At 43.4% G+C, this 13,905-nt stretch overlaps 1 pseudogene; it reads left to right on the forward strand.

Annotated features, from left to right (window-relative positions):
• The first annotated feature begins 5,328 nt into the window (after positions 1-5,328).
• On the forward strand, positions 5,329-5,446 carry LOC124724010 (annotated as a pseudogene).
• The last annotated feature ends 8,459 nt before the right edge of the window (positions 5,447-13,905 follow it).

Raw genomic sequence — 13,905 nt, forward strand, 5'->3', positions numbered from 1 at the left:
AGTGCAGAGAGCCGGAGCGAGGTGAGGTGAGATGTCAGCGGTGACCGGTCATGCTCGGTTATCCGCATGTCCGAAATCCGGACATCAGACATGGGGCGAGTACGTGACCAAGCCGAGTCGTGTGGGGCCGGACACGTGCGGCTCCGTCCCCCTGTCAACAGGCGAGCAGTGACCGGTCAAACATTGAGCATTGCAGCACTCTAGTCTCTACAGGTGTTTCATAAATTAGGCTCTTCATATGACCCCACAAGAAGTAGTCCATAGGGGTTAAATCCGGCGATCGTAGCGGCCACGCGGTTGGACCACCATGGCCTATCCATCTTTCACCATACCGTCTGTTGAGATGTCTCCAGACAGCCAGTGAAAAGTGAGGTGGTGCTCCATCATGCTGAAACCACATTTCCTGATGGACATTCAATGACACAGCTTCCAAGAACGGGTCCAGTACGTGTCGTAGGAAGACTAAGTATGCAGGACCCATGAGCTTGGATGGAAGGAGGTATGGTCCAATCACAAGACCGCCCAGGATACCTGCCCACATGTTAATTCCAAACCTGTCTTGAAATCCCTGAACATGCGTGGCGTGAGGGTTTTCATCTGCCCAGACACAGCTATTTTGAGCATTCACAACACAATCCCTTGTGAACCTACATTCATCTGTGAAGAGAACTCGACATGGAAACAGGGGCGCATCGATGCAACGGTGCAGGAACCATATGCAGAAGGCAACATATTTTGGAAAGTCTGCTGGACCCACAGCATGTACCCTTTGTATGTGGTACGGATGTAATTGTTGCTCATATATATTTGGTATATAAATATAGATATTAAGGGGAAATCTAGTTTGCAAAAATCTCAAAAAGTTATTAACTGATTTATTTCAAATTTTTACTTGATAATCTAATAAATGTTCAGACTGACATAGGTTACATATTTTTTAATTATATGGTACATACATGTATGTATTCTTTATAAATGGGGAAACATTGTTAGCAAAAATTTCCAGAAGTTCTTTAACAATTTACTTCAAATTTTTAACTGTAGCCTAATAAATATTCAGACGGAGATAGCTTATATATTGCTTTAAACAAAAATGTACAGGATTTATGTTAAAACTATCTGGGGACAAAGAAAATACTGTGCTGTGAAAATATGCAGTTTTGTTTTATTTCCTGCAGTCATTTTTAACTATGATAGGAGGACATGTAAACCAGTGGGCTAACTGTTTCATCCATATATGTCCTTTGTCCATGTATATAAAATATTTGTCTAAAATTATATATAACTGTGCTGTTTTGTTTTCTTCCTTGCAGTTGGTTTTAGCAGAAAACAGGAATGTTGTATTTATGCGTTATTGGCTTATGATTAGAATACTACTATGGAATCTCAATCTTCTGAAACTTTCTAACCCTTCCTATTTGCAGGTTACAACTATGCGAAATACTGTCACTGAAGCTACTATCCTCATATATCCAGCTGCAAGAGAAGTTACTCGACTCCATATACCAATGATCCCAACCAATTTACCTATTCATTTTAAGTGACTTCAATTCCCAGTCTAGGTTTCATTGGCAGTAACAATAAACAAGGCTCAAGATTAAAGTGGGTGGAGGAGGTTGCCAGAGAGGGAGAGGGAGGAAATGGAGAGAGAGAGAGAGAGATAGATAGATAGAGAGAGAGAGAGGGGGGGTGGGAGGGGGGGGGGGAGAGGAGGAGGTGGACATAGGAGATGGAACAAGGAGGGGTTTATTAGTGGCAATATAAGGCTGTTGCTGGAAAGTATGCAAACAAGTCTCATGAGGTGATAAGTGAAGATGACATGCGAAAACCACACATTACACCAAGTGACAAAGTTCTCAGAACAGAATTTCAGCTGTATGGTGTGCTTTGATAGCTACACCACCATGAATCGCTTCTCAGCTTTTGACAAGGTCTTTTTTTAAATTTATGATAGTATACAGTCAAATCACCAACAATTTTTACATTTGCACGAACACCATATCCTTTACACCATACATAAATAGCTTCATCTTGATCCACCTTATGATGACTCTGGGTCCTCAGTACAAGAGGGCTATTACAGTAGAAATAAGAGGTACCACTACCTTTATGAAAAACCTCACCTACATTAAAAGTATGGTTGGTAATCACATCTCAATTGTTGTAAGGTGGAAGCTGCAATCGCAGTATTGCTGAGCTGTATATAAGGCCACTGATTACTGTTGCGCCACCAGTCTGTCTCAGGCTGCTGCACAGGCAACTGCACTGAATGACTCACAGAGATGCATCATTATCATAGGAGCCAGTGCCACACTACTGTGTGCAAGGTCATTGATAATACAGAACTAACAACAATGGCCAAGGAGAAGAACAAAGTGAAGATCAGAGGGATTGCCTCATATGCTGTCCTTGTGTTTTTGTTAGTGGTATTTGAATTTTATGCTAATGTAGCAGGGCAGAAAAGGAATGATCAATCTATTATATTGTTACTGTGTAGAAATAAAACTATTAGTGCATCATAATTGTGCAATATATTTAATGATATTTTATCCATGGACCATGTGGAACTCAGTAACTGTTTTTGAATTAAAGATTGGCTATAGGAAACACAACTGTGTGCCACCAGTGACGCATTAAACCAGATGCTATGGCTTGCTCCAGATAAATTGCTAAACTTTACAATCCCACATGATTCTTCAGCTCTTCTTTGTTGCTGGGGGGCGACTATACACCTGTCATGCTAGAAATGTACTGTGGTGAGCTGCTGTGTCCAGATACTCCACTGAAAACTAAGCTGTGTATGAGGAGGCTGATATGAGAAACCCAGACATACATCATCTGTCCAGAAAGTTCAAAAACTGATTTCATTCCTGGCCTCCAAGCAACATCAGCACAGTAACTATAGTGGCAGCTTGAACCAACAATTGTAAACAACAGGTGTTCACTCTATTACTCAGCTGCAATAAGGCCATAAGTAGTGGATGAGTGGCTGATGTATGTCCACATTGTTGTGTGTCAAATTGCTTTGGAGGAACACTTGTAAATCAAGTGTTGAAAACATTCTCCAGAATGTTTTTAGGAAGAAAAATGTGTGTATAAAGCTTACCCTTCTCATCTTGACTCCCGAACAAAAGCTATGACATGTGGATGCCAATGACTTGGTCAAAATGCAGAACACAGATAATTCTTTACAGAAAAAAATGATAATCACATGTTATGAAACTTGGTGCTATCAATACGATCCTACCACAAAGCAACGAAGTGCAGAAATTCACATGAAGAGTCAAAACATTCATGACATATCCAACTTTCAAGCTGATGTGGCACATAAGTTGAGCAACATTCCAAAGAAGAGCTTTTCTGGCAGTTTCACATCATATGAATGTTCTGTATGTTGTACTCAAGTGAGTGGGAGACTATATAGATCACCTTGAAGCATCAAGACCACCCCATCTTAATGTTTCTCTACTTTTTATTAGTCTAGTCTAGTCTAGAATCTTATTGGACTTGTAGGTAGCCCAGTTACAGAAACACTGAAATCCAATGGTACAGGAATGAACAAAATTTAAATAAAAGTTAATCTAACTGATGCATAATTAACTTAAACTCTAAACTGTGCTACTTCCACTTACTGGTCAGTGATTGTTTACACTTCCAGTGAATTATTGCAAACTGTATTTAAAGTAGGGAGATCATCATTTGTAATTGGCCTTGCCACTTTGGAACTATTGCCTGAATTTATTATGCAAATTCTACTATGCTAATTATGTCTAAATCTAAATACTAATTATTTAAGCAATATTCTTATGTTAAGTTTACTTATTCTAATGTTGCACTGATGTTTTTCTTTGCAATAGTTCAGAATTTGTGTGCAGCATGATTTGGGTATCAAAAGTCATAAATTATAACACAACTCGTATATGCTGCACATTTTTACATGTGTAATATTTTGTAATAAATACTGGCCAATAACTCCAAACCATGGTTGTCGGTGTCTGTGTTCACTTACAACTTAATATAAAAGTGGTGCTGCAACCATAGTATATAGCGTTGGGCACATACTATGCATAACATCCTTGATTATCATTTGACTTACCGTTGGTGGCCCAGTGGTGTTTCATGATACAGTATGAATAAAAATGTTGAAAATAGTACTAAATTCAATTAAATTGCACTTAGCTTGTAGAGTTTTTGGATTAGAGATAAGATCATAGTCTCACTGCATTAATCACATCGATACAGTGAAATTGATTTGTGTTTCTTATTTGGATACCATAGTTCATGCTTTTTGCATATAGAAGTAATCGTGTCCAGTCTCAAAATTGCCATCCTAATCCACTGGTTATTGTGCTAGACTGGAAGTATCCCCTTCATGATGACTGGCCTTTCATCAACTGCCAAAGCTTTCAGGATCGTGCTAGCCCTGGCTCTTAATTGTAATGTCATATTGTATTGACACAGGTTTCAAAATTGCAATGCTTAGATTCATGTTTTGTGCTCTTTCTTTCTTTTTTGTACATAGATTCCCTCTTTAAAATTATACATTCCTGAAATCATTTGATGGAGTTTTGAGTGAATTAGTGTCATTCATAGAATTGTAAACCTCAACATACTTGTAGATCAGCACTTTATGTGACTGTAAGAAAAACAAATGTTTTACAGTTTGTATCAGATCTATTTTATCTAGTACCTACCAGAGCAAATAAAATATACACTACCTCAATGAATTCTATCCACATTGTCTTGGCATACACTATATTTGGTCATCTCTCACATTATTAGGATCAAAATGTTGTGCTAAAATGTAATACCAAATTCAAACCAAGAAAAATGTCTGAGAACAAGATGATAATATCTGCAAACAACATTGTTATATTAAGACATAGTATAAATCAGGAATCTTGGGAATCAGTATTTACTACAATTGCAGTCACCAATAAATTGAACCTGCTCTTAGAAGTTCTGGCTGGCACATAAATGGTACCAATCAGAATATTCATAAAAAATTTACCTTTAAAAACAAAATATATGCCCTTAAGACACTAAAACAGAAGAGCTAAAAGGAAAAATGGAAAACATATAGTGCACACAGACTAACTCGGAGTTATATAAAGAACTCTACAAGCAATGTAAATATCAGTACCACAAATGACTGAGCCAATCAAAAGCAGAAAGTGTTAGCCAACAGATAGGAAGTTCAGATAACTTAAAGTCATGCTGGTCAATTGTAAATAAAATAAAAAATAATATAACTGAAACTAAAACTAATACTGTAGAGTTAACTGTGAATAGTGATGACATTTATGATCCCCTCCCTGTTACAATGTCGGTAATGGCCTTGCCGCAGTAGATACACCGGTTCCCGTGAGATCACCGAAGTCAAGCACTGTCGGGCATGATCGGCACTTGGATGGGTGACCATCCAGGCCGCCATGTGCTGTTGCCATTTTTCGGGGTGCACTCAGCCTCATGATGCCAGTTGAGGAGCTACTCGACCGAATAGTAGCTGCTTCGGTCAAGAATACCAGCATAACGACCAGGAGAGTGGTTTGCTGACCCCACGCCCCTCCTATCCGCATCCTCCACTGAGGATGACACGGCAGTCGGATGGTCCCGGTAGGCCACTCGTGGCCTGAAGATGGAGTGCTTCCAGTTACAATATTCTGATATCCCAGCCCGTTGAGTTCAGCCCACCAGAACACATGGACCTAGACAAAAGCCACTATGTGGCACTCCTAATATCTGTGAGCACTGCTGTTGCCACCTCGGAGCTAGGCATGGGCCACGCCCCACATGCCAGCCTATTGGCACCTGCGGCTGTGCTATAAAGCTCGCAGTGTGAGGACCTGGTCCTCAGTCATGCTCCAACTGCGCTTGTGTTTTTTCATTATATGTAACATTGTTTGGTTTTTTATATTGCTATGTCTAAGGCTACTGATTTGGTTTCCAGGCTTGTTGTTCTGTCATCTTTTGTTGCTCCTCTATCACTGTTGTTGTCTTTTGTGGTTTTTGGCAACTCACCATCGACACCCTCTGCCAGTTGGCCAGTGTCTCCTGGCCGTGCCACAATTCTGGTTACTATATGTGGCTACTAGGTAAAAGGTTAACAGTGCCTTATAGATGTGAAACTTGTGGAACAGCAACAGCAACAACTGCTCCTGCAACAGCAGTTCCAACAGCAGTAGCAGCAGCAAGCTGACTTGCTACATCACGAAATTCAGCTTTTGTCGGAACACTTGTAGATGCAGGGTTCACAATCTGTTGAGGCTGTGGTTGCTTCCTAGGTGGAGCTCTGCCCACCTGCCTTTCCAGTGTTCAGTGACACCAAGGAAGACTGGGACATATATTTGCAGTGGCTAAAACAGCACATCGCCACTTTTCAAGTTCCTGTTGGTGCTCTCCAGTAGTCACTCTTCCTTTCTCAGGCTTCTCCAGAGACATTTTTATTGCTAAAGAAGCTGGCTACCCTCACAAACTTAGTTCTCTCACAATCAAGGAGATGTGTTCATAGCTGTCAATCTATCATTCACAAAGATTCCAAGTGGTCATGTTGCACCTTGAGTTCCACCAATATCACAAGCAACCAAGTCAATCATACCACTTATGAGTGATAGATTTGCAAGGACTGAGTCAATGTTATGATTTCACTTGCACAAACCTATCTTGCAAAACCTCATATGTGAATTCCTTTATTTGAGACATGGTGGTCCAATTGGACCCATATCCAGAAGTGCACACTGCAGCCCTCAAGCTGGACCACCTTATGGCTTGCCCCAGGTAGCAACGGTTCACATGCCACCAAGAGATCAAAATTCTCATAATTCCCTTTCTCGATGACAGTGTCATGATTCATTATTTTTGGATGTGTTGGTGGCCTCTGAGCAGCCAGGCAGACCACATTGGCATAAGCAGCAGGGTCTCCCCTCTTGTCCTTCACCGTTTCACAATGAACCAATGTGCAGGCTGTCCAGATCACTGAGTGCACTGCACTCGTGGAAAGGATGAGCTTCACCAAACTGTCTGCCATCAAGCATCAGGACAGCTGAACTCCACTCCACACTTGCATCAAGGGACGATGCACGATTTCCAGGCCATTGTTCCCCAGGGCAGTCCTCCTGGTACAAAGTTGTTTATTGAACTCACGATTGCACATCAGGACATTTCTTTCCAAGTGGATATGAGGTTGATGGTTTCCCTGGTGAACCTTGCAATGTAAGCTTGTCCAGGTTACCCAGCACTGACCCCACTCTGCCACACATTATTTGTGTATGGTGACAACTCCATTCCCCTCAGAGATCAGTTCACAGCATTGGCAGCAGGAAAGAAGGTTGCACAGCAGATAACGCTGTTTGTTGTCAATAGTCTCTCGGCTGGCACCATTTTCAACCTGGATGCTTTCTTGCAGTTTGGGTTTTCCATCACAGGTGAAGTTCAGGTCAGTTCGGCCATGGTTCCCTTCTAGGAAATTGATGACCTATGTGCCTCTTTCGCACCTCTGTTTGAACCTGGGCTGGTGCGTGCCTCCTATTTCAAGGTGCGTATTTCTCTACATTCATATGTAGTGCCCCATTTCTGTTAGGCACATTTGCCTCTGGTCTCCCGACAGACAGTGGTTAAGCTCAAACTTGATCACCTTCAGGAAGTTGGAGTAATGGAACCTGTCAAAACTTGGGATTGGGCTACACTTTTGGTTGTTGTTAAAAAACCAAATGGCTCCCTCTGGCTCTGTGAATATTTTGGGTCAACAGTCAATGCTCAGGCACACTTGAAAACCTACCCCATACAATGCCCAGAGGACCTCCTCACAAAGCTGTTGACGGTGAATATTTTTCTAAGATAGACCTTGCCAGTCTTATTGACAGATCCCACCAGATGCAGAATCATAATGCATTATGGTTATCAGTGCACCCTTTGGCTTGTAAAAATACAGACATTTGCCCTTTGGGATCTCTTCCACTCTGGCAATATTCCAGAGATACTTAGAAGAGTTAACTATGTCCATTCCCACTAGTACCAATTACCTAGACGATTTAATAGTTATTGGTACTACATGCCAAGACCACCTGTGCAACTTCTGCACCCTCTTTACTATGTTGCATGATGCAGGACTCAAGTGCTGCCTACAAAAATACCAGCTTTTTCAAGAGCAAGTGGAATACCTTGGACACTTGCTCAACAAAAGTGGGATTCAGCCCACTGATTGCAACGTTTCGGCTGTTGACTCTTTCCCATATCCCCAAAACCTACAGGAGCTGCAACCTTTTTTGGGCAAGTTGAATTATTATATGTGAGTGCAGGATTTCTCCTTGAATTCCATATATGAAGTCTTCACAGGTTGTCAGCCAAATAGTGTCGTCATCTCATAGCAATGTTTTGATGGAATGCATCTCCATCATTTTCACCTGAAGATGATGGAGATGCATTCCATTGACACGTTGCTACGAGACGACGACACTACTCGGCTGACAACCCGTGAAGACTTCACATAAGCTGAATTATTATTCTGAGTTCCTCCCTCAAGCACCACACATTACGCACCCCCTCAATCAGTTGTGGAAGAAGGGCATTCTGTTTCAGTGGTTGGCTGCCTGTGAGCATGCTTTCACACAGCTGAAGCACATGTTATGTTTAGCACCCTGCCTTACACCGTTTTCTCCATCACATCCCCTTGTTTTGGTTAGTGACACTTTCTCATATGGTATTGGTGCAGTGCTGGAACACTGTAATGATGATGGTACTGAGTAACCAATTTCCTATGTGTTGAAGACACTGCACCTGCTCAAAGAAACTACTCACAGACCAAGAAAGAGGTTTTAGTGATCATCTCTGTGATTGAGAAATTCCATGTGTACCTCTTTGGAACTAACTTTACCCTTATTACTGACTACAAACCATTGGTATTGGTCTTTGGGCCACACTCTCAGCTTCCAGAGCAGACAGCTCAAAGGCTCCAGTGTTGATCTCTTTTCCTTGGTTCTTACTATAACGCCATTAAGTACAAGTCTACTGTGAAACGTGCAAATGCAGATGTGCTTTCTTGTCTACCCTCAGGACCAGACTCAATGTTTGACCAACAGGAGAGCTCCTGAAACTTCCTGGCAGATTAAAACTGTGTGCCAGACTGAGACTTGAACTCAGGACCTTTGTCTTTTGTGGGCAAGTGCTCTACCATCTGAGCTACCCAAGCACGACTCACGCCCCATCTTCACAGCTTCACTTCTGCCAGTACCACGTCTCCTACCTTCCTTGGGTAGCTCAGATGGTAGAGGACTTACCCATGAAAGGTAAAGGTCCTGAGTCCGAGTCTTGGTCCGGGACACAGTTTTAATCTGCCAGGAAGTTTCATATTGGCGCATACTCCACTGCAGAGGGAAAATCTCATACAGAAGAGCTCCTGTTTCCACATAGACATAGAATGTCGATGCATCTTGGTTGGGTTCCCAATTACTGCTACTCATATACACGCCCCTTGACCCTATCTTACGGTCTAGCATGCACTATGTATGGTCCACTTGTTTTCCTAAATCAGCTATTTCAGAATGGTGCACAGCTGCTCAGCATGTACCCATCAGACTGCTGTCCCTCAGTCTTTTGTCCCCTGGCCTACTGTCTGTCATCCCTGGGACCATATTCATGTGGACTGGTCTGTTTTTTGGCTCTGTGTGGCTCATTGTCATGGATGCTTATTCGAAACAGCCCTATGTGGTTATCATGTTGTCGACCACTATGACTGCCATGCTCAATGCACTAACCAAAATTCTAGTCATTGAAGTGCTTACCCACACTCTCATGTTCAACAATGGGCTCCAGTTCATAAAGACAGCCTCTGAACAGTTCTGAAATACCAGTGGCATTATACACCTGTTTAGCCTGCCTCTTCAGCTCTCCTCCAACAGTGAAGTGGAATGGATGGTGTGTATGCTTAAAAAACGAATGTTAGCAACAGAGCTCCTCCATGGGCAACAGCCATGTACTCTCCTCCATCTCCTAGCACACAGCCCTTGGAACCCTGGATCCGACATGCTGTATGATACCCATCAGGCTCAGTGGTCTAGGCACAATCCTATGGAGCAAAACCTTAATTGATGCTGGCTATGGTGTGGCAACCGAAGGGCAGCATCTCATGATGTTTGATACTCTCCAGGGTTTGGAGTGTCAGTACATCAACCAACTCTGTCCCCACTCTCCTGAATGTGCGACCAGTGGTGAATCACTTGGAGTTGGTGTCCCAACCTTTTCAAACCCCTCAACCACGTGGGTACAGTTTGTGCTCCAGCACACCTTTGGCGGTTCCTATGAATCCTCTGCCTGGACACCAGCTGTGCCACAGGTTCACCTTCTGAAACATCATCCAGGGCACTTAGGCTCTATGTACCCATTTCAGGGGGAGGGGGGAAGGCATCTGGTATCCCAACCCAATGAGTTTGAAAGCCTGTCAGAACATGTGGACCTAGACGACAGCCACTAGGCAGTGCTCATAATACACTCCTGGAAATGGAAAAAAGAACACATTGACACCGGTGTGTCAGACCCACCATACTTGCTCCGGACACTGCGAGAGGGCTGTACAAGCAATGATCACACGCACGGCACAGCGGACACACCAGGAACCGCGGTGTTGGCCGTCGAATGGCGCTAGCTGCGCAGCATTTGTGCACCGCCGCCGTCAGTGTCAGCCAGTTTGCCATGGCATAAGGAGCTCCATCGCAGTCTTTAACACTGGTAGCATGCCGCCACAGCGTGGACGTGAACCGTATGTGCAGTTGACGGACTTTGAGCGAGGGCGTATAGTGGGCATGCGGGAGGCCGGGTGGACGTACCGCCGAATTGCTCAACACGTGGGGCGTGAGGTCTCCACAGTACATCGATGTTGTCGCCAGTGGTCGGCGGAAGGTGCACGTGCCCGTCGACCTGGGACCGGACCACAGCGACGCACGGATGCACGCCAAGACCGTAGGATCCTACACAGTGCCGTAGGGGACCGCACCGCCACTTCCCAGCAAATTAGGGACACTGTTACTCCTGGGGTATCGGCGAGGACCATTCGCAACCGTCTCCATGAAGCTGGGCTACGGTCCCGCACACCGTTAGGCCGTCTTCCGCTCACGCCCCAACATCGTGCAGCCCGCCTCCAGTGGTGTCGCGACAGGCGTGAATGGAGGGACGAATGGAGACGTGTCGTCTTCAGCGATGAGAGTCGCTTCTGCCTTGGTGCCAATGATGGTCGTATGCGTGTTTGGCGCCGTGCAGGTGAGCGCCACAATCAGGACTGCATACGACCGAGGCACACAGGGCCAACACCCGGCATCATGGTGTGGGGAGCGATCTCCTACACTGGCCGTACACCACTGGTGATCGTCGAGGGGACACTGAATAGTGCACGGTACATCCAAACCGTCATCGAACCCATCGTTCTACCATTCCTAGACCGGCAAGGGAACTTGCTGTTCCAACAGGACAATGCACGTCCGCATGTATCCCGTGCCACCCAACGTGCTCTAGAAGGTGTAAGTCAACTACCCTGGCCAGCAATATCTCCGGATCTGTCCCCCATTGAGCATGTTTGGGACTGGATGAAGCGTCGTCTCACGCGGTCTGCACGTCCAGCACGAACGCTGGTCCAACTGAGGCGCCAGGTGGAAATGGCATGGCAAGCCGTTCCTTAGGACTACATCCAGCATCTCTACGATCGTCTCCATGGGAGAATAGCAGCCTGCATTGCTGCGAAAGGTGGATATACACTGTACTAGTGCCGACATTGTGCATGCTCTGTTGCCTGTGTCTATGTGCCTGTGGTTCTGTCAGTGTGATCATGTGATGTATCTGACCCCAGGAATGTGTCAATAAAGTTTCCTCTTCCTGGGACAATGAATTCACGGTGTTCTTATTTCAATTTCCAGGAGTGTATTTATGAGTGCTGCTGTCACCACCTCACTGCTAAGTGTCAGCCATGCCCCATGTGCCAGCTTGTCAGTGCCCGTGGATGTGTTGTAAGGCTTGCAGTGTATGTGCCTGGACCTCAGTCATGTTCCAACTGTGCTCTTGTTTGTTCATTATACACAACGTTGTTTGGTTCTTGATATTGATAAGCCTGTTCGGAATGCAGGAGGTTGGTGTAGGTTATCTTAATCAGAAAGATTTCCAACAATTTGTAATACAATGATATTTATTAAATATGAAGAGATACTTAACTTAAATGATGCTTCTTAGGTGCTTGAAATTATTACAAGTCCTTTGAAATATTAAAGTCCTGTCACTGTGCCTATGAGTAATACCTACATAGAGTCCAGAGCTGGCATATGATTCCTATGGAGCCTAAGTCTTGAAGACGATGGACAAACACTGCAACTTGTAGACTCAGTGGTAATTGGAGACTGTACATGACTCAGTGCACTGAAGAGAACTGTCCACTGTTGCTCAGTGCTCTGGTATTTAATGAGGCATTGATCAATTGCTATCCACTCGTGATGCCTCTGGCGGACCTCAGTATAGTTCGAAATGCCAACCCATACAGCTGCTGTGCTTCAAGAGCTTTGAGCACGGCTTATCAGTTGTGGTGTGGTACTCTCTGGAGCCACAAGTACCATCACCACAAAGCCTAAGGCATCCGATTTGGTTTCCCCTCCAGACTTGTCATTCTGTCATGTTGTCTTGTTGTTCAGCCACCACTGTTCTGTCTTTCATAGTTTTCAGTTTTCAGCGACTCACCATTGACGCCCTTGGCCGATGGGTCAGCCTCTCCTGGCTGTGCCACAATTCTGGTACAATAGATATTTTTAATGGTTACTTTATAGATATTGTTGAAAGGGATGTCAGCATGAAACGAGATGTGCAGCAGACATAAGATACCCCTAGCAAATAGAAATGACATTCTGTACCGCTTTATAGCCTCACAAAAAGAATCGGCAGACTCATATGAAATTTCTTTGTTTTTTCTGAAAGTAGTTAAATATGGGTTGGTGAAAGCATTCATAAATCTAATAAACTATGTTCTTGAAGAAGATGTGCTATTTGAGAAGTTGAAACTGACAGTTGTTAAATCTTTGCTCAAAGAATAGAATAAAAGGTATGTTCAAAACAACAAACCTACTGTTGCACTCTCAAATTTCAGCAAACTTATTGAGAAACTAATGTTATAAAGCATCTTGGAACATTATAACAATGCTGACATATTAGGTGATTCCATCGTGGCTTCAGAAGTGATCGGAGTACCATATCAGTAACAGTGCAGTTTGTCCATTAGGTACTTGAAAAAATAAATAAAGAGCCTCAGACAGGAAAAGTATTCTTGAACCTCTCCAAAGAGAGAGTATGGGTAAGAAAAAGAGAGGGGACAGTAAAGAAATAAAAACAGAGTTTTAGTGTCCCTCAGGGTTCCAGTTTAGATTGATTTTTGTTTGTATGTTACATAAATGATTTTCCAAGTTCTCTAGATAATAAGCATCTGATTACTACATATGACAATGACACACCTGGTGTCTATGAACCTCCAGTGTGATGGAAGAAAAATGTGTGAGCAACTTACCTTTATTACAATTATTACAGTAGAACATGGATTATCTGAATGTCAGTCAGCTGAATGACAGGTTTGCTGAACTGTTACTAGCTCGCATTTACAATTCACCCTCCATTATGGTCTTGCATGCCCACTCCCCTCTCGTACCCTTCTGTCCACACCAATGCCCAGATGCTGATGAAAGTAACTGTTTGCACTCTGTTAAGATCATTTGTGTCAACTTTGCCATGTAAAGTAAACTTGTTGTCCTTTCTATAGAGATAAATACAAGATTAATAAAAAGTTAGAGCAAAGTGAATGTGCAACCAATTTACAATCCTGGTAAGTTGACAATTACGGATGTAAACAACAACAGACAAGCATCACAAACTTTATATCTAAGCTTCTAA

Source organism: Schistocerca piceifrons, chromosome X, assembly GCF_021461385.2.
Source record: "Schistocerca piceifrons isolate TAMUIC-IGC-003096 chromosome X, iqSchPice1.1, whole genome shotgun sequence".
Taxonomy (NCBI): domain Eukaryota; kingdom Metazoa; phylum Arthropoda; class Insecta; order Orthoptera; family Acrididae; genus Schistocerca; species Schistocerca piceifrons.